We start from the raw sequence: 17716 nt of genomic DNA on the forward strand, positions 1-17716 counted from the left end.
TGTCGCACCCCCAGGCGTTTGTAACTAAAAGAGCCACCTTGTGCTGCACTTATGCTGCATTCTGACAAGGTGGCTCTTTTAGTTCTTGTTCCTGGCACTGCTGCAATAATCGTTTCTGAAATTTGTCCCTCATACCTTGAAATCGTCCCGGGGCAGGTCTTTCCCCCTAGTCCAGACGCCTCACAGCTGTCACTCATGGCCTCTGCGCGCCAGGCGCCGCCTCCTTTTCCTTTATTGGCGTTCCCAGCGCCTGCGCTGTTGTTTTTTTTTCGGGCATGCGCTGTTGCGCTGCCCTTCGAACTTACAGCGCAGGCGCCGGGGACGCTAATGAAGGAAGAGGAGGCGGCTCCCGGCGCGCAGAGGCCATGATTGACGGCTGTGAGGCGTCTGGATTAGCCAGGAAAGACCTGCCCCATGGCGATTTCAAGGTATGAGGGACAAATTTCAGAAATGATTATTTCAGCAGTGCCAGCAACAAGAACTAAAAGAGCCACCTTGTCAGAATGCAGCATCAGTGCAGCACAAGGTGGCTCTTTTAGTTACATACGCCTGGGGGGGTGACAGGTTCCCTTTAAAAAAAAAAAAGGAAAGAAAAGATCCTGGGAAGTCTCTACTGATTCTGACGATTCTCCAGTATCAGAAGGAGAATATCGTAGTGAAACCTCATCCTCCTCGGACAGTGACATCGGGGGCAGACCATGCTTTCCATCAGAGGACATTGATGGGGTTGTCAAAGCTGTTAGTTCGACAATGGGCCTAAAAGAAGAAAAAACATATAGGTCCCCAGAGGACGTAATGTTCGGAGGGTTGGAGGAGAGAAAAATAGCACACCTTTCCAGTTAATAGTGAAATCCAGGCGCTCATTAATAGAGTGGAAAAAAAGGACAGGACTGGTACCTTGCCCTCATCCTTAAAGAGATATCCTTTGAGGAAAAGGACTCAGAAATATGGGATAAAGTCCCTAAGATTGATGAAGCGGTAGGTTGTCCCTACCCTTTGATGATTCCGAGGTGCTTAGAAGTCCGCTAGATAGGAAAGCAGATAGATATCTAAAGCACACCTGGGAGGCAGCACCAGGGGGTCTGAAGCCAGCAATTGCTGGAAACTGTTCCACTCACTCTCATGATTTGACTGCAACAAAGCAAAACAGCTCAACCACAAAACCCAAGGGAGAAGATCCTAGTCAACATGCCCCTGTTACATGGAGCTGCACCATTCCTGGCAGATACATCTGCAGGCTTAGTGAGGCTAGCGTCTAGGTCGGCGGGGCTATCAAATGTGGCAAGACGAGCATTATGGCTTAATGACTGTCCGGGAGATTTGCAGTCTAAAAATAGACTATGCGCTATAACACGTGATGGCCAATTTTTAGAAAAAAATTAGACAACATCCTGGAAAGGGCCGGTGACAAAAAGTAGGGCTTTCCCGGATTCTCTAGTGACAAAAGAAAGTCTTCTTTTCATAGGAAAAAATTTAATAGGAGACGTCCTCCAGAAGAAAGAAGGATGTGGGAGTTTAAAAGCAGAATGGAGGCCGGATTTATGTTCGGCGGCCCCTCTTCAACTTCCAAGTCCAAAGAACTCAATTACGCCAGGCTAGCAGTAGGGTTAAGGCTATCCCTATATTTATCCAGGTCTTGGAGAACATCTCCCCTAGTCGCTGGGTAATGAACACAGTAAAAGAAGGTCTGAAAATTGATTTTTACCACCTGTCTCATCAACTCTTCATAGTGACACCCCACAGGAGGTCATCGGAAGAACAACTAGCCCTGGAGGCAGAGATCATGGGTCTAATAACAAAAACGGTTCTTTTCAAGATCCCCCTCTTTTTGCTAAAAAACAAACGAATGGTTCCTTCAGAATTGTCATCGATCTGAAGAACCTCAACCCGCGGATAAAATATCACTCCTTCAAGATGAAATCTGTGAACACGGTCATAAAGCTACTATATCACAACGGTTTCATGTCAGTCATCGATTTAAAGGTTGCGTATTACCACATTCCAATTCATCCAGACCATCAAAGATAACGGAGAGTAGCCCTGTACCTTCAGTGGGAAATCAAATATTATCAATTTAGGGCTCTTCCATTAGGGTTGTCAGTGGCTCCAAGGATTTTAACCAAGATAGTATCAAAAGTGACGGCCTACCTTTGCATTCGCAACACTGTTATCATCCCTTACCTGGATGACTTCCTCATAGTGGGAGGGAAGATGAGAAGACCACTGTGCATCACAACTGAGAGATGTGAGAATCGTCCTAGAAGATCTTGGCTGGATGGTGAACACTCTCAAGTCAAGGCTAAGACCAGAGATTCCTTCCTAGGCTTAGTTCTAATTTCCGAACTCCAGACCCGTCTCTTACCCGAAGACAAAATAGACAAGATAATAAACCTGGCCTCATCAGCAATACATCTTCCAAGAATGACCATAAGGAAGGCAATGTCCCTGTTAGGATCCCTGACATCCTGCATCCCAGCCGTAAGATGGGCCCAATTCCACATGAGACCGCTGCAGTGAGAAATTCTTGTTTGCTCAGAGATTTCTAAAAGGACATTTAAAAGGGAACTTAGAACTTTCTTTCAAGGTCAGAAACTCTCTCTTTTAATGGGCAGACAGAGTAAGCTTGATATCATGGGTCCAATGGGTAAGACCGGTAAACGACATACTCACAAACAATGCCAGCAACTTAGGTTGGGGGGCACATGTGAGAAATCGCACAATTCAGGGGACCTAGTCAACTCTCGAGAGAAACCAGGCATCAAATCTGAAAGAGCTGTGGGCTGTGGAACGAGCTTTAAGAGGCTGGCTTCCCTTTCTAGGTCGCCTCGTCCGGGTCATGTCAGACATTTTAGCCAACTGGGCTACGGTGGCGTATAAAAATCACCAGCGAGGGGGGACAACGTCCCACTCCCTAATGATGTCAGCAAGCAACTTGTTCCAGCTGGCGGAAGAACACCTTTTGTCCCTTACAGCACTGCATATAAAGGGGGTAGAGAATACCAAGGCAGACTTCCTGAGCCACAAAAGGCTAAAATGGGGAATGGACTTTGAACTTCTAGGTCTTTCAGCAGATAGTTCCCGCATGTGGGGATGGCCGAAATAGACCTGTTTGCCAACAATCAGAACAGAAAGGTAAAAAAGTTTTGTTCACTAAACCTATGCATAATCCGTTTGCAATAGATGCCCTTCAGATACCTGGAACTTCAGGGTTGCTATGCCTTCCCTCAGATAGCGATGATTCCAACAGTCGTGGGAAAGATCAGGATTGATCAGGCGAGGGTGCTCTATTTTGGCCAAAAAGACCATGGTTTTCCCTGTTAAGGGCAATGCCCGTTTCAGATCCATAGATCGTGCTGGAGATCTCAGACCTTCTTACTCTCTAGGCCCAGTATTCCACACTCAAGTGAAGGGATTCCATCTAGCAGCATGGAATTTGAGAGGCCAGTACAGAGTCAGAAAGGTTTTTCCCCAGGGTTAGTTCCCACCGTGTTAAAGAGTAGGAAACCGATAATAACAAGGATTTACGGCAGGACTTGGAAAACATTTCTAGAGTTTTCAGGGCGGCCTCTGCGGGGATAAGGCTCCAGTAGGTCCAATTCTAGAATTCATACAGTCAGAGTTTGAACTAGGATTAGCAACTAGTACCCTCAAGGTTCAGGTTTCAGCTTTAGGTGCGTTGTATAATTGTAATCTTGCAGCCAATAAGTGGATGTCACGATTCATAAAATCGTGTGGTAGGTCCAGGCCAGTCACAATCCCAAGAATTCCCCCCTACAGGAGTTGTCAGCTAAATTCCTTACACTTAAAACCATTATATTGCTGGCACTGACATCGGCCCACAGAGTGAGCAATATGCAGGCCCTGTTCATATGCCCTCCCTATACACAGATATATGTGGATAGGGTTATACTAAGACCTGACCTGGCCTACCTTCCTAATGTAGCCTTAAAGTTCCAATGGACCCAGGAAATTATTCTGCCCTCCTTTTGTAATAAGCCTAGGAATCCAGAAGAGGAAAGATTTCATAGCTCCGATGTCAGAAGAGCACTGTGGAGGAAAGCCAAGTCCCTGTTCTTTGCCTTTCGGGGTAGCATTAATTGTTACGGCGCTATATAATATATTTAGTGACATTTAGGCACTACTGACTGAATCTGTCCTCTGCTGCTGACTTACTTAAACTTTCTGTAGAAGGGTGCTGAAAGCGGTGGTCCCTCCTTAAGGTGTTTCATTTCTCCAGAAATCTCTCAGATGTGCTGTCATGGGTGAAGGGAAAACACCAAGTTTACTTACCAGTAGCCGGTTTTTCCAGAACCCATGACAGCACCTCTATATTCCCCCCCCTCATATCGCTATAGATTGGGTGATTTTGTGCTATAGTGTTGGTTATGTATATAATTAATCTGAAGGTCGTCTCATTCTCTGTAACCCAACTGATACAGGGAGAGGTACCACTCTTTTATTTCAGGTTTCCTGTCCTTGGTGGGCGGATCCCTTTTTCAGGTGTGCTGTCATGGGTTCTGGAAAAACCGGATGCTTGGGAACTCTGCAGCTCCTTGAGGGTTACCTTTCGTCTTCGTGCTGCCTCTCTGATTAATGCCCTCCTTGCCAGGGCTGAGAGTTTTGGTGGGCGGCCTTCTCTGGGCAGGTTTGTTGTGGTACCATGTTCTTTCCATTTGATGATAATGGATTTGATGGTGCTCTGGGGGATCATCAGAGACTGGGATTTCTTTTATAACCCAACCCTGACTTGTATTTCTCAACAACTTTGTCCCTGACTTGTTTGGAAATCTCCTTGGTCTTCATGGGGTTGTTTGGTTAGTGATGTCGCTTGCTTAACCCATTGCCAACCTATGATGTACTGGGTATGTCCTGGGGAATTTGCGCTCACAGGAGCTGTGCGCGCGCGAATGCCAACAGTTGTTCAACTGACATCATAACTGACACCCAGCTCTCACTGCCAGGAATGGTGCCTGCACCACTCCTGGCAGTTTAACCCCCTAAATGCTATTGATATAGATTGCAGCATTTAGAAGGCAGTGAGAGGGAGGGAGCTCCCTCTCCCCTCCAATCGGCGCCCCGGCGACTTCATCATGGGGGCCATGGTGACCCAATATCGCCATGACAACATCCGAGTCACCAGGCTACGGCAAGCCCCTTAGACCATGCGCAGAGCTTGGTCTCAGGGGTTTGTGTTAGTGCAGCACTGACCGTTATAATCCATTGTAATGTAGAGAAAAAGGGGGTGGTTGGAGCTTACCACGCTTATAAGATTAAGTCCATCGGAGGCAAAAATCGGTGGGTGCCATGTCTCTAGCTGGTGCACCACAGCAACAATATAAAAAAAGAGGGAGAGCGGCACTTCCAGCTGCTCAATAAAACAAGCATTTTATTTAGCAACCCATAATAAAGACAAATGGTTAAAAAACTGATGCGTTTCTAGCATCCAGGATGCCCTTAATCATGGTGCTCGTGCATTGCTATGGTGTATAGCAGCGATCAGAGTGGTAAAAGTGAAATTCCCATAGAGGGACTATTAAACAAGTGAAAGAAAGTTTTAGAAACAAATAAAAAAAATATCATTTAAAAAAAAAAAAATATATATATATATATATTGTACCCATAAATAAGTATTTTTATGTTAAAAAAAAATACACGCTTTCTATCTGCGCGTTCGGAAAGACCCGCGCCATAAAACTTTCACTCGTTAACTCCTTCAGTCCTTCAGTGAACACTGTAAAAGAACACAGTGCAAGAAAATGATGCTTTTTCATCATACCACCAAACACAAAGGGAAATAAGATGAAGTTAAAAATGGTAGAGCTCAAAACGTCATCTTGTCCCACGAAAAACAAGCCGTCATGCATCTCCATTAGTAGAAAAATAAGTTATAGCTCTCAGTTTACAGCAATGCAAAAATAATGATTTTTTCAATAAAACAGTTTTTGTGTAAAAGTGCCAATACATTAAAAAATATAAATGAGGTATCGCTGTAATCGTACTGACCCGAAGAATAACTGCCTTATCAATTTTACCACACACAGAACAGCATAAAAAAACTCCAGAGAACAATTCCTGAATTACTGAAGTGTTTGTTTATTCTGCCTCCCAAAAATCAGAATAGAAAGCGATCAAAAAATGTCATGTGTCCAAAAATGGTACCAATAAAAATGTCAACTCGTCCCACAAAAAAGAAGACCACACATGACTCTGTCAGCCGAAATATAGAAAAATTATAGCTATCTAATATGGCGATGCAAAAACTAGTTTTTGTAATAAAAAGCATCTTTTTAGTGTGTGACAGCAGGCAAAGCTAAAAAAGCTATAAATCTGGTATCTCTGTAATCGCACCGACCTGAAAAATAAAGTTGTCTAATCTCTTATTTTGCACGATGAACGGCGTAAAAAATAAACAAAACTAATTCTTCACCTGCTGTTGGTTTGTTCATTCTGCCTCCCAAAGATCGCAGTAAGGCTCGGCGCACAATTATCCTGCTCTCTGCTTTGAGCGCTTACAGCGGGGTTTCCGTGTAAATCTCTGGCATACGTGATTCAGATGGAAGATTCCCTATAATGAGGCAGGTAGAGGCACAGTGGACGACATCTGACCTGTGATTGGGCGATGTCCACATTTTAGATCTTGCATAAAAGTGCGGTCCGCCACAGTTTTGTGCACTTCTGAAAAGAAGGAAACCGCTGAACAGAGGCCAGACGGAGTCCAGAGTAACTCTGCTGCCCCATTATAGTGAATAGTTCTCTCACTGTGCTTGATAAAGGTTGTTATACCGAAACGTCGCCGCAGAGGGCAGATTAAAGATGTAAGTTACCCTTCACTGATTGCTGTGGCGCTGTTTTTCCTTTTTTGGATTTATACTAGTTCTCTCAGGGGTCTCGTCACTCTGATATTTAAATGGAAAACCTGATTTATGTACTCAGCGTAGATCGCCAGATAAATATGATCCCAAATGTTATGTAAAATGTTCCCAAAAAAAGCTTCAACTCAATACACAAATCAAGTCCTCACTCAGGTCTGTCATCTGTTAACTGATATATAAGGATCTTCAGCGTTAGAGGTAGCACAAGGCCTCCGCAAAAACGAAATGTCTCCTCGCTCCCCAAATGAAATTCAGCAAATTCTGTGCTCCCAAATCCAAATGCCCCCCTCCCTTCTAAGCCCAAGTGTGCCTAAACCGCATTTGGCGTCCACATGTTTGGCATGAGACACAGACACTACAGCAGGACAGTACGCAGACATTACAGCAGGACAGTACACAGACATTACAGCATTAGAGTACGCAGACATTACCTCAGGAGAGAAATGTAAAGGGGTCTGAATACTTTCCGTACCTACTGTATATCCAAAAATCTAATGTATTCCATTTGATTCTCCAGACACCATCGGTGTAAGATAGAGCCCAACATTCATTGCAAGCAATAATTGGAGGGGGTACAGTAGTATATACAGTGAAGGAAATAAGTATTGGATCCCTTGCTGATGTTGTATGTTTGCCCACTGACAAAGACATGAACAGTCTATAATTTTAAGGGTAAGTTAATTTTAACATTGAGAGATAAAATATCAAAAATAAAATCCAGAAAATCACATTGTATAAATTATATAAATGTGTTTGCATTTTGCAGTGAGAAATAAGTATATGATCCCCCTGGCAAACAAGATTTAATACTTGGTGGCAAAACCCTTGTTGGCAAGCCCAGCAGTCAGACGTCTTTGTAGTTGATGATGAGGTTTGCCCACATGTCAGGAGGAATTTTGGTCCACTCCTCTTTGCAGATCATCTCTAAATCATCAAGATTTTGGAGGTTCTCGGTTGGCAACTCAGAACTTCAACTCCTTCCATAAGTTTTCTATGGGAGTAAGGTCTGGAGACTGGCTAGGCCACTCCATGTCCTTAATGTGCTTCTTTTTGAGCCACTCCTTTGTTGCCTTGGCTACATGTTTGGGGTCATTGTCTTGCTGGAAGACCCAGCCATGACCCATTTTTAATGTTCTGGTGGAGGGAAGGAGATTGTCACTCAGGATTTTACCGCACATGGCTCCATCCATTCTCCCATTGATGTGGTGAAGTAGTCCTGTGCCCTTAGCAGAGAAACACCCCCAAAACATAATGTTTCCACCTCTATGCTTGACAGTGGGGACGGTGTTCTTTGGGTCATAGGCAGCATTTCTCTTCTTCCAAACACGGCGAGTTGAGTTAATGCCAAAGAGCACAATGTTTGTCTCATCTGACCACAGCACCTTCTCCCAATCACTCACAGAATCATCCAGGGGTTCATTGGTAAACTTCAGATGGGCCCGCACATGTGCCTTCTTGAGCAGAGAGACCTTGCGGACTCTGCAGGATTATAAACCTTTGCGACATAATGTGTTACCAATGGTTTTCTTGGTGACTGTGGTTCCAGCTGCCTTGAGATCCTTAACAAGTTCCCCCCATGTAGTTTTAGGCTGATCTCTCACCATCCTCATGATCAAGGATACCCCACGAGGTGAGATTTTGCATGGTGCCCCAGATCGATATCGACTGACAGTCATTTTGTATTTCTTCAATTTTCTTGCACCAACAGTTGTCTCCTTCTCATCTAGTGTCTTACTTATGGGTTTGTAGCTCATTCCAGCTTTATGCAAGTCTATGATCTTGTCCCTGACATCCTTAGAAATCTCTTTGGTCTTGCCCATGTTGTAGAGGTTAATCTGGCTGATTAATTGAGTCTGTGGACAGGAGTCTTTTATAAAGGTGAATATGTAAGACGGCTGTCTGTAATGCAGGTAACGAGTTGATTAGGAGTCTAACTGGTCTGTAGGAGCCAGAACTCTTAATGGTTGATCAGGAATCAAATACTTATTTCTCACTGCAAAATGCAAATAAATTTATATCATTTATACAATGTGATTTTCTGGATTTTATTTTTGATATTCTATCTCTCAATGTTAAAATATAACCTACCCTTAAAATTATTGACTGTTCATGTCTTTGCCAGTGGGCAGCCTTACAAAATCAGCAAGGGATCAAATACTTATTTCCTTCACTGTAAGCATGGAAACTATGCATAATAGCTCATAATCTCATTTGTTATAGAAAACAATGCAAACACCTCATTATTCACTATTGAAAGAATGCCCCATTGCCAAAAAAACATATTATCATCTGTTGTACTGGTATAAAGGCATAAAGCCCAAATTATGGTCATCTGACTCCTTCCCCAAAAAAGATTTGTTGTGACAAACATGTAAGCTGTCATGAAAAAGGTGAAAGGAACATTCTCACCTAATTACTCAGAATGTGCAGCTGTAGCCATATGCAACATATCCTGGGTGGATAGCCGTCTTTGCCACCAGACCTTTCGACGCGTTTCCTCTAAAAAAGTCTATGGAAAGTAGTGACCACGGCACTCAGGGATTCTTGGGAGGTGCTCAAGTAGGGGATCCAACCCGTAAGTAGCAAATACAATAATTCTTGGCACTCAAGAGAAATTTGTAGAAAAAGTTCAAAAAGTAGATTTTTATTTTAGTGCATCCAGCTCAACATATAAACGTTTTCGGTCTCGACAACTGAGACCTTCATCAGATATGGTTGTCAAATGCTGCAATGTATATACAAAAAAGACAAAAGAAAATGCTTTTGAATAAAGAAAATACTGTTGCACAATAATATATGAGAAAACGAATGACAAGGAATGCGATCCATACTATACTAATCAAAATGACAGTCTGCATACAAACATAAATAGTGACATGCAGCGCAGATGGCAGGGATAGGTGGATCCGGCCTGAATCAGCGTGAGTCGTGAGTCCTGTTCAAAAAAGTGCTGGAGAGTGTACACGTGTTAAGGTTATGCTAAGTAGAAACGAAAATAAGCACAGGTAACATAGAACGGGTAATATGAGGAAACATCGGGGTGTGACCTGGTGGTGGGTCTGGTGTAGCATTAAACACACTGTCCTAGGTAAAGGATACGGGAAGTGGACTACCCTCCACTAGTAGGTGTGGGGCTATGCACAGTGAGCTACCTGCAAACAGGAGAGAGAATACGCATCAGAGTATTAAAGACAAAAGGAAAAAGGAACAAAAAGGAATTGTACAGTGAAAGAACACAAGATATCCTGTGGGATGTATGCCATAATGACTACGGGGGTGACCACCATTAAACCAGATAGCTGCTATATAATACAGGGCCAATTGGTCCAGGGAGGTTTACCTGGAGAATACCGGTAGTGTGTGTGGGTCACACACAGCGTGTGTAGCCAAGGAGCGGGAATGCAAAGCGTCTGTAAATGAAAAGTTGATACACAGAACCGTATGAGACAGCTATAGGGGTACCACAGAAGGCTGTCATGGGCCTGGAAGCCATACCTGTAACACTGGACGGCAGTATATGGCGCTTGTGATAATGCGAGGTACTCGCAGGGTGAGGAGCGCTGTGGACAGAAGGTATGGGCAAGGGTTATAGGACATTAGTGTGACCAGAGCCAAAATAGACAGAAGGCCAAGCCGGCGGGGGGCTGGAACCGATGTTGGTATTACCTGTATGGTGCCGCTGCCAGGGGTGGGGAAGACGCTGCGCTGCTGTGCAAGGAGGCGCTCCCGGGGCTGCTAGGAGAAGTGCAGCACTGCCGGGTATAAGAGCGCGCAGGGAAGAGTCACCTGACGTCTGACGTCATCGGATCATGTGACCGGAGAGGCCGGCGCATGCGCAGAAGCGCTGATGGGGCTAACAGGGGGAATAAGCGCAGGGAACAGTCAGCGCTTGCATGGAACGCTCAGGGGGACGAAGTGAATGAATGTAAAGCTGCATTGCAGCATGTAGAAATGAACAGGCTGTATGATGGGGACACTAATGTGGGATAAACTATCATAAGGCCATCTGGTATGGGTCACCCCGATTATATAGAGAAATGGTTAACCCTCTATATAAAGGCATACAGTGCATACTATACCGTGTGCAGTGTTACGTGCGAGGGGTGCGTTTAACGGTTCTGTTGAAAGAAACAGAAAAGAACACAGGTTAGAGGCATCCAAAATGACCACAATGTTACATTATACAAACCAGTGCTAAAAATCTATATTAAAAATAACAACATACGTGTACATTGTTACAGATATGCCAAGACGTCATAGTCCCTATTGAGTCCCTTTGGTTCTAAGGTCTGCAGGGTGTATATCCAGTAAGCCTCCCTTTTGAGAAGTAAACTAACGCGGCTTTGGCCCCTTCTTGGAGTGTCTACCTGTTCCAGGACTTGAAAACGGAGCTGAGAAATATTGTGGTTATATTTGGAAAAATGGTAGGGGAGGGGTAGATGTGTCTTATTGCAGCGGATTGTAGATTTGTGTTGGGCCACTCTGTCTCTAATTGGCTGTGTGGTTTCACCCACATATGCCAGCCCACAGGGGCATTTGATGATATAAATAACATGTGTGGATTCGCAGGTGAAGAAACCTTTAATGGGAATGGCCTTGCCCGTCTGAGGGTGAAAAACTGAGGGCCCCCTCTGGACATTGCTACATTGTAGGCAACTCAGGCACGGGAATGTACCTTGTCTCTGGGTTTGTAAGAACGATTGTTTGGGCATCCTAATGCTAGAGCCAATGTCCGCTTTGACCAGTTTATCCCTAAGATTTCTAGCTCGTTTGTAGCAGGGCATAAAAGGTGATCTAAATTCTGAAATATCAGGGTAGCTTTTTGTAAGGATACCCCAGTGTCTCCTGATGGTAGACTGAACCATATTGGAGAAGGGATGAAATGTGGAGACAAAAGGAATTCTCTTGCGGTCATTTTTGGGTCTGACCACTGAGGTATTGCGTTGGGCCTCTGTGAGGATGCGCTGTGGATACCCCCGGTTGGAGAATTTTTGTTCCATCTCGCCCAGTCTTGTTTTTTTGATCTTGTCATCTGAGACAATCCTTTCCACTCTGTGGAATTGGGACTTGGGGATAGAATTTTTTATGGAAGGTGGATGGCAACTGGTGAAGTACAGGAGGCCGTTACGGTCCGTTGGCTTGGTGTATAAATCAATGGATAGGCGACCGTCCCTTTCCTTGTAAATAAGGGTATCTAGAAAGCTGATTTTGGAATTGTCATGTTGTAAGGTGAAACCGAGTTCGGGCCAGATGCTGTTGATGTGTTGGTCAAAGGTTATTAATGACTCAAGGGGACCGTCCCACACGCAGAAAATGTCATCAATATATCTGCGCCATACCCTACAGTGGGAGGTGAACAGAGGATGTTCATACACAAAGTCGTTTTCAAAAGCAGCCATGTATGCATTGGCGTATGGGGGCGCTACGTTCGCGCCCATTGCAGTACCCTGTAGCTGGGCATAATAGGAATCTTGGAACATGAAGTAATTATCTCTCAGGACTAAGTTTAACAGGTCCGCACAGAAGTGACGAATTTTGATGTCAACTTTATTGTCTAGCAGGAGCCTATCGGTCGCAGCAAGACCTTTGTCATGAACAATGGATGTGTAAAGACTATTTACGTCCCATGTGATTAGGAGGGAGGAAGGAGGTATAGGGCCCAAAGTTTTTATGACTTGGATGAATTCACCAGTGTCCAAAAGAAAGGACCGGGTGGTTTTGACGAGTGGAGTGAGAATTTTCTCTAAGACTATGGACAGTGGTGAGAGTACAGAGTCAGTCAGGGAGACGATGGGCCGACCCGGAGGTTTAACTAGTCTTTTGTGTATTTTGGGTAGGATGTACAGGATGGGAGTTATAGGGTCTTTTTTGATGAGAAAATCCCTCATCTTACCGTCTATGGTGCCAGTTTGCATGTGAAAATCAATGATTGGTGCGATTTTCTTCACCAACTCATTGAGGGGGTTACGTGGTATTAGTTTATATACCGCGGTGTCCCCCAGCTGTCTGTACACCTCCTCCAGGTAATCAGTTCTGTCCATTATTACCGTTGCTCCCCCCTTATCCGCCGGTTTGATGATGAGAGATTTGTCAGACGCCAGTTGCTCTAATGACAGTCTTTCAGAAGGTGAAAGGTTGGGCTGAAAATGGAACTTCCCCTGTTCCAATTTCCGAGTTAATGAGTGGATGTCCCTTTCAACAAGGGATACAAAAGTCTCCACTGGTAAACCCTGCTAGGGGCGAAAAAACTCTCCTGGAACTCCAGAGCCTGGGTCTTCGGAACCATAGCTCCTACATGCCACCCCGGTCGGATCCCCCAGTGGAGACTTTTGTATCCCTTGTTGAAAGGGACATCCACTCATTAACTCGGAAATTGGAACAGGGGAAGTTCCATTTTCAGCCCAACCTTTCACCTTCTGAAAGACTGTCATTAGAGCAAATGGCGTCTGACAAATCTCTCATCATCAAACCGGCGGATAAGGGGGGAGCAACGGTAATAATGGACAGAACTGATTACCTGGAGGAGGTGTACAGACAGCTGGGGGACACCGCGGTATATAAACTAATACCACGTAACCCCCTCAATGAGTTGGTGAAGAAAATCGCACCAATCATTGATTTTCACATGCAAACTGGCACCATAGACGGTAAGATGAGGGATTTTCTCATCAAAAAAGACCCTATAACTCCCATCCTGTACATCCTACCCAAAATACACAAAAGACTAGTTAAACCTCCGGGTCGGCCCATCGTCTCCCTGACTGACTCTGTACTCTCACCACTGTCCATAGTCTTAGAGAAAATTCTCACTCCACTCGTCAAAACCACCCGGTCCTTTCTTTTGGACACTGGTGAATTCATCCAAGTCATAAAAACTTTGGGCCCTATACCTCCTTCCTCCCTCCTAATCACATGGGACGTAAATAGTCTTTACACATCCATTGTTCATGACAAAGGTCTTGCTGCGACCGATAGGCTCCTGCTAGACAATAAAGTTGACATCAAAATTCGTCACTTCTGTGCGGACCTGTTAAACTTAGTCCTGAGAGATAATTACTTCATGTTCCAAGATTCCTATTATGCCCAGCTACAGGGTACTGCAATGGGCGCGAACGTAGCGCCCCCATACGCCAATGCATACATGGCTGCTTTTGAAAACGACTTTGTGTATGAACATCCTCTGTTCACCTCCCACTGTAGGGTATGGCGCAGATATATTGATGACATTTTCTGCGTGTGGGACGGTCCCCTTGAGTCATTAATAACCTTTGACCAACACATCAACAGCATCTGGCCCGAACTCGGTTTCACCTTACAACATGACAATTCCAAAATCAGCTTTCTAGATACCCTTATTTACAAGGAAAGGGACGGTCGCCTATCCATTGATTTATACACCAAGCCAACGGACCGTAACGGCCTCCTGTACTTCACCAGTTGCCATCCACCTTCCATAAAAAATTCTATCCCCAAGTCCCAATTCCACAGAGTGGAAAGGATTGTCTCAGATGACAAGATCAAAAAAACAAGACTGGGCGAGATGGAACAAAAATTCTCCAACCGGGGGTATCCACAGCACATCCTCACAGAGGCCCAACGCAATATCTCAGTGGTTAGACCTAAAGATGACCGCAAGAGAATTCCTTTTGTCTCCACATTTCATCCCTTCTCCAATATGGTTCAGTCTACCATCAGGAGACACTGGGGTATCCTTACAAAAAGCTACCCTGATATTTCAGAATTTAGATCACCTTTTATGCCCTGCTACAAACGAGCTAGAAATCTTAGGGATAAACTGGTCAAAGCGGACATTGGCTCTAGCATTAGGATGCCCAAACAATCGTTCTTACAAACCCAGAGACAAGGTACATTCCCGTGCCTGAGTTGCCTACAATGTAGCAATGTCCAGAGGGGGCCCTCAGTTTTTCACCCTCAGACGGGCAAGGCCATTCCCATTAAAGGTTTCTTCACCTGCGAATCCACACATGTTATTTATATCATCAAATGCCCCTGTGGGCTGGCATATGTGGGTGAAACCACACAGCCAATTAGAGACAGAGTGGCCCAACACAAATCTACAATCCGCTGTAACAAGGCACACCTACCCCTCCCCTACCATTTTTCCAAATATAACCACAATATTTCTCAGCTCCGTTTTCAAGTCCTGGAACAGGTAGACACTCCAAGAAGGGGCCAAAGCCGCGTTAGTTTACTTCTCAAAAGGGAGGCTTACTGGATATACACCCTGCAGACCTTAGAACCAAAGGGACTCAATAGGGACTATGACGTCTCGGCATATCTGTAACAATGTACACGTATGTTGTTATTTTTAATATAGATTTTTAGCACTGGTTTGTATAATGTAACATTGCGGTCATTTTGGATGCCTCTAACCTGTGTTCTTTTCTGTTTCTTTCAACAGAACCGTTAAACGCACCCCTCGCACGTAACACTGCACACGGTATAGTATGCACTGTATGCCTTTATATAGAGGGTTAACCATTTCTCTATATAATCGGGGTGACCCATACCAGATGGCCTTATGATAGTTTATCCCACATTAGTGTCCCCATCATACAGCCTGTTCATTTCTACATGCTGCAATGCAGCTTCACATTCATTCACTTCGTCCCCCTGAGCGTTCCATGCAAGCGCTGACTGTTCCCTGCGCTTATTCCCCCTGTTAGCCCCATCAGCGCTTCTGCGCATGCGCCGGCCTCTCCGGTCACATGATCCGATGACGTCAGACGTCAGGTGACTCTTCCCTGCGCGCTCTTATACCCGGCAGTGCTGCACTTCTCCTAGCAGCCCCGGGAGCGCCTCCTTGCACAGCAGCGCAGCGTCTTCCCCACCCCTGGCAGCGGCACCATACAGGTAATACCAACATCGGTTCCAGCCCCCCGCCGGCTTGGCCTTCTGTCTATTTTGGCTCTGGTCACACTAATGTCCTATAACCCTTGCCCATACCTTCTGTCCACAGCGCTCCTCACCCTGCGAGTACCTCGCATTATCACAAGCGCCATATACTGCCGTCCAGTGTTACAGGTATGGCTTCCAGGCCCATGACAGCCTTCTGTGGTACCCCTATAGCTGTCTCATACGGTTCTGTGTATCAACTTTTCATTTACAGACGCTTTGCATTCCCGCTCCTTGGCTACACACGCTGTGTGTGACCCACACACACTACCGGTATTCTCCAGGTAAACCTCCCTGGACCAATTGGCCCTGTATTATATAGCAGCAATCTGGTTTAATGGTGGTCACCCCCGTAGTCATTATGGCATACATCCCACAGGATATCTTGTGTTCTTTCACTGTACAATTCCTTTTTGTTCCTTTTTCCTTTTGTCTTTAATACTCTGATGCGTATTCTCTCTCCTGTTTGCAGGTAGCTCACTGTGCATAGCCCCACACCTACTAGTGGAGGGTAGTCCACTTCCCGTATCCTTTACCTAGGACAGTGTGTTTAATGCTACACCAGACCCACCACCAGGTCACACCCCGATGTTTCCTCATATTACCCGTTCTATGTTACCTGTGCTTATTTTCGTTTCTACTTAGCATAACCTTAACACGTGTACACTCTCCAGCACTTTTTTGAACAGGACTCACGACTCACGCTGATTCAGGCCGGATCCACCTATCCCTGCCATCTGCGCTGCATGTCACTATTTATGTTTGTATGCAGACTGTCATTTTGATTAGTATAGTATGGATCGCATTCCTTGTCATTCGTTTTCTCATATATTATTGTGCAACAGTATTTTCTTTATTCAAAAGCATTTTCTTTTGTCTTTTTTGTATATACATTGCAGCATTTGACAACCATATCTGATGAAGGTCTCAGTTGTCGAGACCGAAAACGTTTATATGTTGAGCTGGATGCACTAAAATAAAAATCTACTTTTTGAACTTTTTCTACAAATTTCTCTTGAGTGCCAAGAATTATTGTATTTCCTCTAAAAAAGTCATCAGGGGAGTGGAATAAAATCATGTTGTTCCTTCTACCACGCACCGTAGACAGTCACCGCCAAACCGCAGTCCCTCAAAATCATTTTAGCCACAGAGGCAAACAGGTAACATGCATTTATAGTTACCGTGCTGAGACATCAGCAGTCTCATGGCCAATAGCAGGTCACGTCACTTCCGGATCACGGGCCGCATATCCAGTGTTTAGACAGCATTTCCGGGTCCCGAAACCCACAACCATGTAGGTGACACGCATCTGTCACATCCAGTAAGCGCCAGGTACCTACGCTAACGGCATGTCACCTTGGTAACGGGTGAGGGGTCGGGCATAAACACCATCTACTCCCATAGCGTGACAGGGATTTAATAAATGAATAAAAAATCCTGTCAATACAAAGGCATCGCTAACCTTCAAAGGCAAATACATGACAGAATTGAAAAAGAGACAGCCCTATACAGACCATTGAGACTCACAAAATCTTGGGTCCTGGCTCTGCCCTGCTTGAATCATGGCTTTGGTCCTGGCTTTGGTCCTGCTCCTGGCTCTGATCTTGTCTTGGGTCCTGGCTCTGCTCTGCTTGAATCCTGGCTTTGGTCCTGGCTCTGGTCCTGCTCCTGGCTCTGGTCTTGTCTTTGGTCCTGGCTCTGCCCTGCTTGAATCCTGGCTTTGGTCCTGGCTCTGGTCCTGCTCCTGGCTCTAGTCTTGTCTTGGGTCCTGGCTCTGCCCTGCTTGAATCCTGGCTTTGGTCCTGGCTCTGGTCCTGCTCCTGGCTCTGGTCTTGTCTTGGGTCCGGGCTCTGCCCTGCTTGAATCCTGGCTTTGGTCCTGGCTCTGGTCCTGCTCCTGGCTCTGGTCTTGTCTTGGGTCCTGGCTCT

At 45.1% G+C, this 17716-nt stretch overlaps 1 protein-coding gene and 2 long non-coding RNA genes across 5 annotated transcripts in view; 2 read left to right on the plus strand and 1 right to left on the minus strand.

Moving 5' to 3' along the window:
- STK36 (serine/threonine kinase 36) overlaps nucleotides 1-17716 on the plus strand; it is a 156686-nt gene that overhangs the window by 71635 nt on the left and 67335 nt on the right. The window lies entirely within an intron of this gene.
- Nucleotides 9620-10994, minus strand: LOC143784966 (uncharacterized). The gene is made up of 3 exons (XR_013217932.1): nucleotides 10952-10994; nucleotides 9972-10024; nucleotides 9620-9822 (listed from the first exon to the last, which is right to left on the minus strand). It is a non-coding gene; the product is annotated as an uncharacterized LOC143784966 (long non-coding RNA).
- LOC143784967 (uncharacterized) lies at nucleotides 15291-16665 on the plus strand. Its single transcript, XR_013217933.1, has 3 exons — nucleotides 15291-15333; nucleotides 16261-16313; nucleotides 16463-16665. It is a non-coding gene; the product is annotated as an uncharacterized LOC143784967 (long non-coding RNA).

This window comes from Ranitomeya variabilis, chromosome 7 (genome assembly GCF_051348905.1).
Source record: "Ranitomeya variabilis isolate aRanVar5 chromosome 7, aRanVar5.hap1, whole genome shotgun sequence".
NCBI lineage: Eukaryota > Metazoa > Chordata > Amphibia > Anura > Dendrobatidae > Ranitomeya > Ranitomeya variabilis.